General features: G+C 36.4%; 1 protein-coding gene across 7 annotated transcripts in view; it reads left to right on the top strand.

The window, feature by feature from the left end:
• The window catches only part of SIPA1L2 (signal induced proliferation associated 1 like 2), a 154763-nt gene that overhangs the window by 41455 nt on the left and 99582 nt on the right, over positions 1-13726 (top strand). The window contains exon 3 of one of the 7 annotated variants that reach the window (XM_075495888.1): positions 4676-4793. The exons of the other annotated variants lie outside the window; for them this stretch is intronic. The gene's annotated coding sequence lies outside the window, so the exon portion shown is untranslated. The remainder of the gene's footprint in view (positions 1-4675; positions 4794-13726) is intronic. 7 annotated transcript variants of the gene reach the window in all.

Raw genomic sequence — 13726 nt, 5'->3', positions numbered from 1 at the left:
AGTAGTCCTGGAAGGTATTTCCAGATACGTGATGGACAAGAATGTGACTGGGAGTAGTGAGCATGGATTTAAAAAGATAAAATCCTGCTTAAGCCACCTGATAGCCTTCTATGATGAGATGGCTGGCTTGGTGGATGAGGGGAGAGGGCCTTGATAAATGGACAGTGAGATAGACTGAAAACTGGCTGAACTGCCAGGCTCAGAGGGCCTGCTCTGATCAGCAGCACAAAATCCAGCGGGATGCCAGTTACTGGTGTTGTACCCTAGGGGCTGATACTGGGTTCAGTACTGTTTAATATCTTTGTTAGTAATCCAGGTGATGGGACTGCATGCACCCTCAGCAAGTTTGCCGATGATACAAAACTGGGAAGAGTGTGTGATAACCCAGATGGCTGGGCTGCTATCCAGAGGGACCTCGACAGGCTGGAGAAATAGACAGAGAAGAACCTCCCTAGTTCAACAAAGGAGAATGTGAAATCCTGCAGCTGGGGAGAAATAACCCCATGAACCAGTATATACTGGAGGTCAACCATCTGGAAAGCAGCACTGCAGAAAAGGACCCGGAGATTTGGGTGAACAGCAAGATGAACATGAGCCAGCAACGTGTCCTTGTGGCAAAGAAGGCTAATGGTGTTCTAGGCTGTATGAGCAAGAGCATTGCCAGCAGGTTGAGGGAGGTGGTCCTGTCCCTCAGTGCTGGTGAGGCCACACCTGGAATACTGCGTCTAGTTCTGGGTTTCCCAGCACAAGAGAGAGACAGACTGGAGAGCATCCAGTGCAGGCCACAAAGAAGGGTAAGGGACTGGAACATCTCTCATATGGGGAAAGGCTGAGTGAGCTGGGACTGTTTGGCCTAGAGAAGGCTCAGGGGATCTCATCAATGTATAAATACTTGAAGGGAGGGTGTAAAGAGGACAGAACCAGGCTGTTTTCAGTGGTGCCCAGTGACTGGACAAGAGGCAATGGGCATAAACTGAAATACATGACATTCCATCTGAACATAAGAAAAGACTTCTCCTGTGAGGGTGGTCAGGCACTGGAACAGGCTTCCAGGAGAGACTGTGGATTCTCCATCCTTGAAGATATTTAAAACCTGACTGGACATGGCCATGAGCAGCCAATCTATCTGACTCAGCTTGAGAAGGGGGGTCGGGCTAGATAATCTCCAGTGGTCTCTTCCAACCTCAACTATTCAGTAATTTTATGTGATTCTGAGAAAATTTGTAAGAAAAGGGGAGAAATTGATGTGTATTTTCCAAGCAGAAAAAAGCTAGAACATATTGATAAATTCTGTGAATTAAAAAGATTAAGTCAAGTTCACTTGCAGCTCTTTCTTAATCAAGTTGTAAGGAAAATGCTCAGGTCGATTATTCCTTGGTTAGTGAGCTTAGGTAGCAGGGTAATAGACATCAGAATTTTTTTCAGGCTCAGTTCATTATGGGGGAAAGATTTAATGAGGTTTTGGAAGTATTTTTTGGGGTCATAAATGGATTGTCTAAAAGAACTATCAGTACTTTGAATTTCATGAAACTGGCTATGCTGTAATATTTTTACCCTGTCTATGGAATATCTAAGTTCTTGTTTTCAGTAAATTTTAGTCTTAAAATAACAATAATATGATACAGATGACCTCTTGTTATATTTGGTCTTCTCTTGGGTAGCCTGTCACATTCACTCCTATCTAAAAAATGCAGACAGCTTAAAATAATCTCTTGCAGGCTGACCTGGTCTGGTTATTAACCCAGCACACTCTGAGCCCTGTCTGTTTGCAAAGATGGAGGGGGCAGGAGGTGGGGAAGCATCTAGTTTCAAAAATAGAAATCTCACAAGTACTCTATCTTTTGTTAGTCCTCTAAAAGTTATTAATTTACTATGAACAATACTTTGTAGTTCTTACCTGTTAGACTTTTTGCAGTTTTTTTCTTTGTCTTGCCATCTCACCCTTGTCATTTAGCCTAGTTACCTGATCTGCTGCCTCATCAAATTCCTCCTTATGAATGGAGTGTGTACTCTGTCATGCATGGCAGCCTGGGGAGGAAGCAGGAATACAAAATTTTCCCAGATCCTCCACTTCATCTAGTGTCCGCTTGTGTACAGTTTTTCTGTTTCATCTTATTGCAAATGGGAGAAAGTGATATGGATGGGAAGGAATAATATTTAAAAAAAAAAAAAAAAAACAGGAAGATTTTCTTCTTGAAATTTCTTGAGATTTCTCTGTCATCTTTAAGAGCAGTGCTCTGGACAGCTTCAGGAAGGGCAGGGCTACATGCCAGCAAATGCTAAGGATCAAAGTCCACTGCAGCAACAGTTTTCTCAAAAATATAAACTAAATTTGTAAACATTTTTTGAAGTGGCTATTTCTAGGAGGGGCAGGAACACATGCTTCCATTTCATGTACTTTTTGTTAAGCATATATACTGACTGTCTCCTTAGAAGAAAGGAGGAGTTCAGCCGTTTCTGTATGCGCCATCCTTCCTTTTGTCATTTGTCTCTTGGAGATTACAGAAAAGTGATCTTCATTATTGTCAATGATGATAACAGCTAATTATGTTTGGGTGACTGACAGATTAGATAGACTGTCTATTTCTACTTTGCCTTTCTTTATTTTTCAGTTGGCTCCAAAGCACCATTCACAGATATTTACTTAATTTCTCTTAGTGATGAATGTTCCTCTCATATCATGTTTAGAAGCCAGGTACAAAGAATGTGACTTTGATTTTCGACTCTGATTGTTTTCATCTTCCCCTAAAGTAGGCTTGACTTATTTTTTTAAGAAGAGAATGTTTAGAAATATCTTCCTGCTCATTTTAAAATTTAGAATACACCTGTAAATAGAGTTCTTTGTTTTTCCTGTTTTGTTCTCATTGGCAAGCTTTTTTTAGAATTTTGAAGGTCAGAGTGGGCTGCAGGTTTAATTCAAAACTATTTTCTAAGGATCAGATAAACTGATGTCATAGTCTAGCCCTTTTGCTTTACATATGCTAATTATTAGATTACATTTGGCAGTTGGTAGCTTTGTCTGAGGAGGAGGAAGAGTGTGGATTGTATGACAGCTGTATGCATTTCAGCTAACTTGGTCTCCAGGGCAGCCAGCATTTATGGTACTTTTAGATTTAGCAAGGTAATCTTGGGTCTCTCTTACTTTGCATTTGATATGGTTTGACTTTGAAACAGTGTTCTTAAACTACACAATAGAAATAAGTGTTTGAACTACTTTGTTTTTCTCTAACAGGTTAGTGTATGAAACCATGATAGATTTTAAGTTACTGAAGTGTGGTGTTACTGGATGGGGTAGAAAGGAAACTTGTTCTGTCATAGTATTGTACCACTATAATGAGTTGTTGGGATTGACATTTGGTATCAAGGTAATGAAGTGATGTAGCTACAAAGTTAAAATGAAGGTTATTTCTTAATTTAAGATTTTCTTTTTTTCGTTTTTGGGGGTAGCAGAGTGTCTCTTTAAAGAAATAACTGTGAAAATATAAAAATTGCCAGACTGCATACTGAAATTCTTGTAGTTCACAAGTGTGTTTTATGAAATAAGATGATTTTGTCTTGAACCTCCATGTGTAAATTCCTGTTGCCCTGGTATTTTTTTGTTGTTAAGCTCACACGGGAAACTAAAAGAGAATTCTCCATTGTGTTAGGTGTGTATGGCTTACTATGAGGTGTTGTGTGCATGGCTTCTAGAACTATATACTAAAGTAATTATTTCATTGTTGGAAGCTTCAGGTTTCCTGGTTTGACAAAAGTGAACTAAAGCACAATTTGAAACCAGATACATTCATGACAGAGGAACAACATGGCAGTTGCTAGTGGAACAGCTGCAAGTCTGTGACTAGTGTTCTGTGACTAGGCCCTGTGACTGTATTTCTGAAGCAAAAGTCGAAAACTTAGAGAGTATTTTGGTGCTGCGGGGTATACTTAATAACTTTTTGCAGAGATATAGTTTGTTAGTTTCTAAACTTTTCAAGTCATCATCCAGAAAATTTAAAATCTTCCTTTTAGTTCAAGGAGATAAAAACTTAAAAGTTTTAAAATGAGATTGAATAAAGGTACCTATTTTAGAAGGATCTTGTAGAAACATAATCCAACAAATATTCTGGATGGACATAAGGTGTTTTGTTCAGGGTCACGTGAGGTATAGACCTTTTGTGTAGAGCACTGTCAGAAATAATGGTATCTTGGAGTATTGGGATAAAATGAGTGTTCCATCCTGGTAAAGCCTCCAGAATATCTTTTCTCTCTTCTTTGTGAATATCCAGCTGAAGTGGATGATGTAACATTAATGCTTCACTCATCTGGCTGATTTAAAATCAGTTTGGTTTTTTTATCTGTTACTTTGGTGCTGAGTGAAACATGAATAAATTTTAACTAAACTGAATTTCTTTTTTTCTTTTGCCAGAAAAAGCAATCCCTCATACTACACCTGCCCCCCCAGTGTTGGCCATAAGCTTAATGGATGGTTGATGAGGGGCTGGTGATACAGCGCATTCTATTGGGACATGCATTCTACTGCATGCCCCTCACTGCCCACATGCTCCTTTTCTGGAGCTTTCTCATACTCTTTCCTTCTCTTTGTTTCACCCACTAATGCAATACTCTCCCCTGTCTTTTATCCCTTCCCTAAAGTAATAAAATAATTGTCCAACAGCTTATTTTCCTTTTGCTTCAGTTATGCCACAAGGTTATGTGCACATCATCCACATAGCTACTAAAGAGAAGAAAAGAGAACTGAGCTCAATTGGCACACGCAAACCTCCTGGCTCTACTGATGCATACATTTATTTCTGGTATGTATTTTAGGCATATGTGTTCATATGCTTCCTAACCTGAGGGATCAAGCAATCTAATCTTGCTCAGGCCATTGATCGAAGGAGGACTGCAAAACGGATTTGTTTTGGATGTTGTATAGACCTAGAGAGAAACACTGGTAAGGAAATCGTAATTTTGCTTGGAATTAATTGGCAGTGCTTAATTTAATTGTCTAGTCCTATTAAAAATTATTTTCTCTAGCAGTTCTCTTTGTAGTTAATTTACTTTCTTCTTCCTCTTTTTCCCTCCTCCCAACTCCATGCCTGGACTGTTAACATATAACTTAAGTTTTCTAACTGACAGATTTTTTTTTTATTATTGCTCTTACTGACTTCTAAGTGTCAGCTTTGACTAGAATATACGTACTGTCTCCTTTCAACCCCTGATAACCATGCTGATTTGCATGCAGACAGCAACCCACATTATTTTGATTCAAGTATTACCACCTTGATGCTCTGTCCTTTTTACATGTTACATTTCCCTTAAGTATTCAGCCCGACAACTGCCCAACTACGTTGGGCATACTGCTCAGTGAAGATTTTACTAAAATAGTTTTTTACTTGTGTTTTCTTCTCTAGTTAGCAGAAGTAGAGCTAAGCACAGTGTAAAGAGATGTTTCTCTATTTATGTTTAAATTACAGAATGTTGTAAAATTACCTTGTTTCATAGCATGGAAAGGGGCCTTACTGGTATCCCATACCTCCTATGAAGACTATATGTATGATGATGGATTGAGGGTGGGTGGTTGTTTTTGTTTGAGCACTTTTAGTTCTTGTGCTCCCTTAGGCTAGAAGTGTCTGTATGTATTCTATGGATGAATCTTTGCAGTGTATCATTTACACTTAATTTATTCCGTAAGGTACATGCCACCTTCTTTATTCAATTGTTATGAAATCTACTTATTAATTGAATCAGAAGACAGCTGTTTTTGATACTGATTCATGTTTAAAAAAATCTTTCAGATGACCACATATGCGGTCTGTCAAGTGGTATTCATTCTTTCTCTGGAAGCAAACATTTCCAGAATAGTACTGCCTACGTGTCCATTGCCCAGACTCAGGATCTACTTCCGTTGTCTTGTCTACAATTATTAGATGTCGATGATAGCTAGAACTGGGAAGAAATATATTTTTTTTTTCCTGTTACATGACTATTTTGGTTTCTAAGTGTTTCTGTATTTGGTGAGGATGAAGTGGAGATCTGCAAACTTTCCCCTAGATGCCTCCCCATTTCAGAGTAGCCAGCTGCTTGGTAGTTTCGGTATTTCACTGGGGTGTTGATTGCTGACGTTCCATTTTGCAGACTTGTTGAAGTAAGATTTAATGTACTTCCCTGTATTAAACAGAGAAGTGAGAACTTACTTCATACTGGAATCTGAGTGATATTGCAACACAGCAGGAATACATAGTTATAAATGTTGCTTAGAAAACAAGCTGTATATTGGACAAACTGTACTCATTTTTTTAATTAATAAAATAACTTTTTTCTAAAACCAAAAAACACCCTCCCCCCAACACCCCACCCCACCCACCTCCCCCCAATAAAACAAAACACACACAGACGCAACACAAACAGTACCAGCAAAATCCAAACTCAATTCAATTCCTTCTCAGAGTATTTCAGGGTAGGAAGATGTTTACTGTGTTGTACTGTGTAGTTGCTCTGGATAATTTTTTCTGTATTTGTACTTCAGTTCTACAGTTTTCCACAAAGCTGCTTTTCTCCAGTAGACTCAGAATTTCTATGTTAATGTGTACTCTTTCCTCAGTCACTTCACACTGTCACTGGGGTTCTATAGAGTTCAATGGAAATAATGCCTGTCTTGTTTAGCTTAAGCACAATATGTTACTATAGTAGTTTTACCCAACTTTTTTCATGTGCAAGCAGTTTGCATGTTGTATAGAATTCTATCTCATTCTAATGTAGAGTCACTGTGTGTGTAGGAACAATTAATTGTATATCAGTAAATTGCATTCAATTTTTGTGTGTTTGTTTAATAATGTGCATTTTCCTAACTTAGTTACAAATGTTGTTGCTGATGCCTACTTTAAAAAGTAGGTGTATTAAAATTTATTAAAAATTAAGAGATTCAACAAGTACTCATTCAAGTTATACCTTGTTTGAGCACCAAATGTGAAAAGAACTGTGCATTAAGGTGACCTGTTTATTTTTTTTGCAGCTTTTAATTGCTTTTGTCTAACTAGAAAATAATTTCTAATAATGCTTTAAGACAATATTAAACTACTGCTGTATTTTTAAAAAGTTAACTAACTTCTGGTTTCTTAAGTAGTTGGGAGGGAATTAGATGGACTCATTGCTTTACCTCCAGATGAGTTGACAGGTATGTCTGACAAAGTGCTTGTTTGTCAAGCTGCTTGTACAGACTTGTGAGGAAATTATGTTCCTGGAGAAAATACAGCAGTAAAGAATGATTCCCTTATAAAATTCTGCCTTGAGTGGTTCCTGTATACAAGGTCACCTCTTATGTGCAGTTGGTACTAGACTGAGTCCATTCAAATAGGAGAGACACTTTCAGCTGATATTGGGGGGCGGAGGGGGAGTCAAACTAGGCAAATGGGGAAGGGTCAGTGTTTTACCTGAGAAATGTGACCATAGATTTGCTTTTAGTTTCCTGCAAAGACTAACAAATTGGTCTGCTACCTCTTGCTATGACTAATTCTGTTAGTTCTCTCTAACTGGCATTTGTTGGAAAGGAATAATATTAGGCTTAGTTTCAAATATTTTAGGACTTCCACATTGATTATTAGAATAGAAGAACTGATTGACTCATGAGTTAATAGGCCTTTATTTCTTTCATGTAGAGTTTTATCAGTAAGCATAGAGAGAGCCCCACTTTCATTTAATCAGTGGAAGAATTGTTTTGACTGGAACACTAAGTCTAGTCTTTATTATTAAAAGGTATTTTTTAAGTGTCTTAGCAAGAAAAAACTAATTCCAGTTAACACATTACTCGTTTTATGAAACACAGGTTTTCAGGAAAATATGGCAAAATAATATAGCATTCCCATTTCATCTTCAAGATGAGTTCTGGCATTCATAAAGTACTTTGCTCAAGAACAGTTATTTCAGTTATTTTCTTGATACAGGTGTTATCATTTTTTTTCTTCATACATGTTCTATTTGATCAAATTATTTTGTGGCTTTGATATGCGTCTTTGAGGTTTTTGCATAGTAATCTCGGTGTTTAAACTCAAAGATTAATTGAACACTTTCAGGTAGCTTTAATCAGTTTCTGAAGTATTTAATTATTCTTTCAAAAAGCAAAGGCTAAATATTTCTATTATATTTCCTCTAAAATAATAGCTGAAAAGTGAAACAGATCTTTAAAAAAATAATTCTAGTTTAAGAAAATGTATGATATAGTACCACAGGGCTACTATACATTGTTTTCCATATTAATGTTTCGTTTTAGTTTATACTAAAAATGTGTAATTTGTCATCATTAAGATCTTATTTTTGTTTACTCATTTTCTCACTAGGCTTCTCAGTTTTTGTAATTGGAGGAGGGTTGCTGACAGTGTTCTCTGAGGGGCTTTGTTCCTTGGAATTCTCTCTAGGCTATTGTTTGAAGTAGATCGTTTGCTGACTTTAAGGACACATTGAAGTACATATTTGTTATGCCTTGGTTTTGACAGGAGATGGATGGATGGATTAGCACCTAAATGTAATGCATGGTATTAGCTGTTGAGCGTAGGTACAGACCCTTCTTATTCAAAGGAAAAGAAACAACATTTAAATAATCATACAGCACAGTGGACATTTTAAAAAGTCCCATAGCTTCCTTGGTATCCTGGAAAGAAGGATAAAGGAAAGTAAGGTAACTGATGCTAGTAATGTTGTACAGTGTCTCATCTGCCTTGGATACCACAAAGATGTATCTTGGTAGAATAGAAAGGACTGATGAATGATACTTTAGGTAGGTATTAATAAGAAGGAAAAAATATTGAGATAAAGGAAGCAGCAGTAGAGGAACAGAAGTGACATCAAAGAGGAGAAAGCATTAAGTGAGGAAATTAATAGTAAAACTACAGAATGAAATAGAACCTGAAGTGAATATTTCTAGATAAGAAGGCTGAAACAAAGAGACATGCTTTTAAAGTCAGCTGAACTTAAATCTGTGTTGGAAAGCTGGACTTTTGTCAAGGTAGTAGACCTTGGAAAGGACAAGGAAAAGGGTATTTATAAAAGAGGAAGAAATGGGCTTGGGGGAAGACAATGATGTAGGATGTTTCTTTTGATTTCAAGATGTTATAGGGGGCTGAACTTGCCAGGACCAGATAGATCACTTCTTGATAACAGATTATTTTGAACAAGGGGTCGGATTAATTCTGCATTTTCCAGGATGGTTTTAAGCATCAGTGAGCAGAAAACAATTGATTTGGGTGGAAACCAGAAAGAAGATAGTGTGGACATGTGGGAGCTTTTGGCTGGTGATTAGCAAAGCTGCTAGCTTTTGCCATCTCTGTAATTGCCTGCAAATTAAATAAATGGTTGATGACAACCATTACCATCCTAACTTTGCCTGGCGTCTTAATTTACTTTATTGGCCTGTTTCCATTCTGAGTAGCTATGCCTGAATAACTGCTATCTATGAACACTCTCATTCCAGACCAAAGGGTGTCATGGTCCTAACACAAGTAAACTATCTGGCTTGTGCTCCTTGAAAGGAGAGTGATATAAGTATGGATTGAGAAGGAAAATGTTGCATGAATTGGATATGATTTGGTGAATACATGGCTCCTAGTATATGGAAATAGAGAAAAGAGGAAGTGAAGAAGGACACAGCATTCTCAACATGTGAGATAAAAATGGGAGACTGAAAGACTCCTGCATTAGAAGGAGAACACTGGAATAAATACGGATGGGAGCTACATCATGAAAGGCAAAGAATTCCTGGTGTATGCAGCAAAATGGCATGCAGATGCACACCATCACTTTTACGGAAAGTTAACAAATCCTTAGAATGGAAGGAAAACTGTATGTGTGCTATTTGTTTTGTAAATATAAATTTGCATAATGAAATCTTCCTAGTGAAATGTGGACAGCCTAGTTAATGATGTGATGAAAGGCTGCTATATGCTGAAACAGCAATTCACGAGACTTTGGCACTGTGTTTTTCCCTCAAGAGGGCATTTTGGATAGAAAATATAAGCAGATTCCTGAATAAGACTAATAAGAAAAATAAGACCGAAACTGTACACCCTTCTTTTAAGTGGAATGACATGGTTCCTTAAAACATAATTTTAGCGGGTGTCCTCCACACCCCCATTCTCAGAGCAGTCTTCTACAATTTAAATTTGCATCACTGCCAATGAAGGCCTCATGTAATCAAGCCTTCTGGAGTGCAAGTAGTCTTTTTAATTTTTCTAACTATGGCTTTAGATGATTACTTAGCAAGTTTGCACCCCTCTGTTTTGGCCCAGATTGCTGCCTAAACTTTTTATTTTAACATGTTTCTCTAGCTAAGGGGGGACAAAAAAAAAATCTTGCTTCATGTAAAATCAAAACTGTTGACCAGAAATTTAGTCTGCATTTTCAGAAAGCTGTTTATCCTCTAGGAAGAAGAGGTGTTTTTCCTCCTAGATACCATAGTCTTAAAAATATTCTCGAGTCTATACAATCTCTGTTTGGTTAAATTTTAGCCTATAAAACAGTGTGTAGAGTAGTTAAAGAACAAGATGAGAGGGAATTTGTGATTATATTTAACTTTAAAGATGGTATTAAAATTTACATATACTTTTTTTGCACAATCATTGTTTAACATGGACTTACAGACTAATGAGAGTATGGATGCATTTGTATGCAAAAATATTTTTGCTTGCTTTATGCACACACTGTGGCGTGAGTGTCCATATTGAGGAATGCAGCCTTGAACATGCACAAAAATTTGCTCCCATATAGTTTGGCCGGAAGAAATTCAAACAACCAAACTATACACTTGCATAGAAACATAAGTATTTATTAAAATTCTGGATGTCTATGGGGTTGGTTTTTTTGTTATTTTTTTAAAAAGTGAAAAATCACAGTTGATGGTTAAGTAAGTCTCTGACTATTTTGATTTTATTGCCTTTTGCATTACAAAAGACTACTGATCATGCTTTATTCAAGCCAGTAGAAATTCACATTAACTTATTGTATGGATATTTTAGTGCATCTTTAATTGCCTTGGTTGTTTGGTTTTTTTATTCTCATGTGCATTTATTTCTTTAAATGCAGAAAAGCTAGCTGAGCAGATTCTGTAGAAAAGCCTTTAAAATTACTCACACTATGAATTGCCCTAGGTAAGGATGCTTTTCTTAAAGGTTCATACATAATGTTGACACAAATAGCTGAGACCTTTTGTAAGCAATTTATAATTTGTTGACAAATATGCTGTCAGAGTTCAGTTTAGGGGACAACATTTCTCTAGGTTATAAAGCAAATAGGGTTTGTTTGATAATGTCCTGAATTTTTGGGAAAAATAATCTGTGGATTTTACTGATAAAGTAGGTGAGTATGCATTGGGAAGGAGAAGGAATGCCATTTACTTAGGTTATGTGTCAAACATAGTTTCTCTTATCTAATATGAGCTTTCTAAAAGTCAGAAACTTAGCAAATGTGATTGTTCCTTTCTAAATTCAGATTTTGAAATAAAGCTGTAGTTTCTATAACGCTGCAAAAAAAGAGGGAGATATGCACTGACACCAAGTAAAAATACAGTTCCAGAAATGTGCAGTCTGTATGAATGATATACAGTTTGTTGGCTGACCAGAAACTTAGTGCTAAATCAAGGCCAATAATGAAATTCAGAGGCAGATTTTTTACAATGCCTACACCGCATTACTATGCCTGTGTGTGAACACTTTGGATCAGTTAATTATACCCTCCTATTTGAAGGTTTTCATTTACATAAGGAGCAGAACTTGGTAAATCAAATATAAAATTCAGTGTCTGAATTATTGGATGGGGTGTTATGTAATCAGAATTTTAAAAGCAAAAGTTAAAACAAAATTGGCCCTATAAAAGCAAACCATTCCAGAGGAATGTGAATTTATAGTTAACGTTCCGCATGCTTACCAACAGTGGACCACAGTTATATTTTTCATCCTTCCTAACAGTGTTATTTCTTATTACTGTGTTCAGAGAGCTATTTAAAGGTAAATTACTGATTATTAAATTACTGAGTATTTCAGTAAGTCATCTTAAAGCAAGACTTCTTTTTCCAAAATTTTTGCCTTTTGGCCCTTTATCATAAAGCAGTGAAGTTAGGAAGATGATAGCACGCTTATGATAGTTTGTAGCTATCATCTCATGTGTCACCCCATAGGAATTTTTTTTCAGTATCCAAAGAAAGAAATAAGACTGAGAGTAGCATGGGTGGAGGGGGCAAAGAAGTAAGATTCCTGAATTGTTAAAAACTTATTTTTAGGGTTGTAGCTTTTTAAAGGCTAGTTTACTCCATTGTCATCATGCTAAGAATTAAGAAAGGCTTGTAGACATTTTATTTAATGTCTCTAACAGGAAGGAATACAACATTGAATCTGCATTCCTTAACCCAGTCATGATGACGACTTTGGAAAATGCATATATAGGACGAGAAGTCTTCTTTTCAATTTAGGAAAATAAAGTCTTGCTTAGAATTTTTGAAAGATGTGTTTCCACACTATAATTTTGAAGACAGTTATTTTCCTCCTGTTTAAAATGAAAATATATAGCTTATTTTCTTAGCAGGACAGTTCCAGAAAGTTCTTTGACATGTGCTTTAACTTAAACTAAAGGCAAAACTGTAGAGCAATGATTAAGCTATCTTATTGGGGTTTTTTGTTTTGGGGTTTTTTTTGAGGGGGGAGCAGAAGGAAATGTTCCATGAAGTTTACATAAAACTTTAACCAAAATTATTTTCCGTTATGACCCTTTTAAGTCTCATTGATAACAAGTTTTTTAGCTTGACGGCAATTTGATTCTAGATGAGATATCAAATGATCACTGAACAGATGGTAATGACTTTTATTGCTCTAAAGTTGCACTGAATTTTAGTGGACTGCTGAAAAATGAAGAACAATATTCTGCTAGCAACTCTCTCACTCCAGCTACTGTTCTTCTGTTTATGTCTAGAATTATGTGAAAAGGTTTTATTAATCAAAAAAGAACGGTGGCTCTACAAAGCTGTAGAAGAACCGGCCTGTAGGTTGGCTGTCTCAGAGGCGGTTGTTTGCCCAAGCTGTATTGTTCAGTGCCAGGTGGTCCAGGCTCCATTGCATGTGCTTGGAAATGTCCTGTGGACACAAGTTACTAAGTTATTTGGTAACTACCAAGATATTTAATGTATTTTGTTAATATTATGAAACCTGCTTTCCAAATTTACATTGTAAAATTAAGAACAAAATTGTTCCATCTAGTAAGACTATATGAATTAAGTGTATTATGGTCACCATAGATTTCAATGTATTTTCTTTCTATATGGAATTTCTGCTCTTTTGAATCAGAGAGAAATGATAGAAAAAAGTGAAATCTCTGTTCTCAGAAAATAACTTCTTTAAAAGATCTTGATGTGCAGTGACATGAAATAATACTTTAGAGCTCTAAAGTGATGCAAAATTACATGAGAAGTTACTTGCTGACATCTGAAATGGCAGAATCCCAGTCAGTTTGAAAGATTCAGAAAACTGGCCAGTAATATTTCAGTTTATGCTTCCTCACAGTTCATGCCAGTTAATAAAGAACCAAGGTCAAGCTAAAACAGTTTCCTTAAAAAACAATGACGATAAAGGCTAATGTTTCCTTTTTCTTTAAAACTTATTTTACTTTAATTAACCACTTCCTTCATTACTACTAAAAATAATTCAGAACTATGACATCAGAGCCATTCTACTGCCAAATGACTTGCCATAAAACTTATTTTCTGTTTTAC

This window comes from Mycteria americana, chromosome 3 (assembly GCF_035582795.1).
Source record: "Mycteria americana isolate JAX WOST 10 ecotype Jacksonville Zoo and Gardens chromosome 3, USCA_MyAme_1.0, whole genome shotgun sequence".
NCBI lineage: Eukaryota > Metazoa > Chordata > Aves > Ciconiiformes > Ciconiidae > Mycteria > Mycteria americana.
This window is presented reverse-complemented; position numbering and strand designations above follow the sequence as displayed.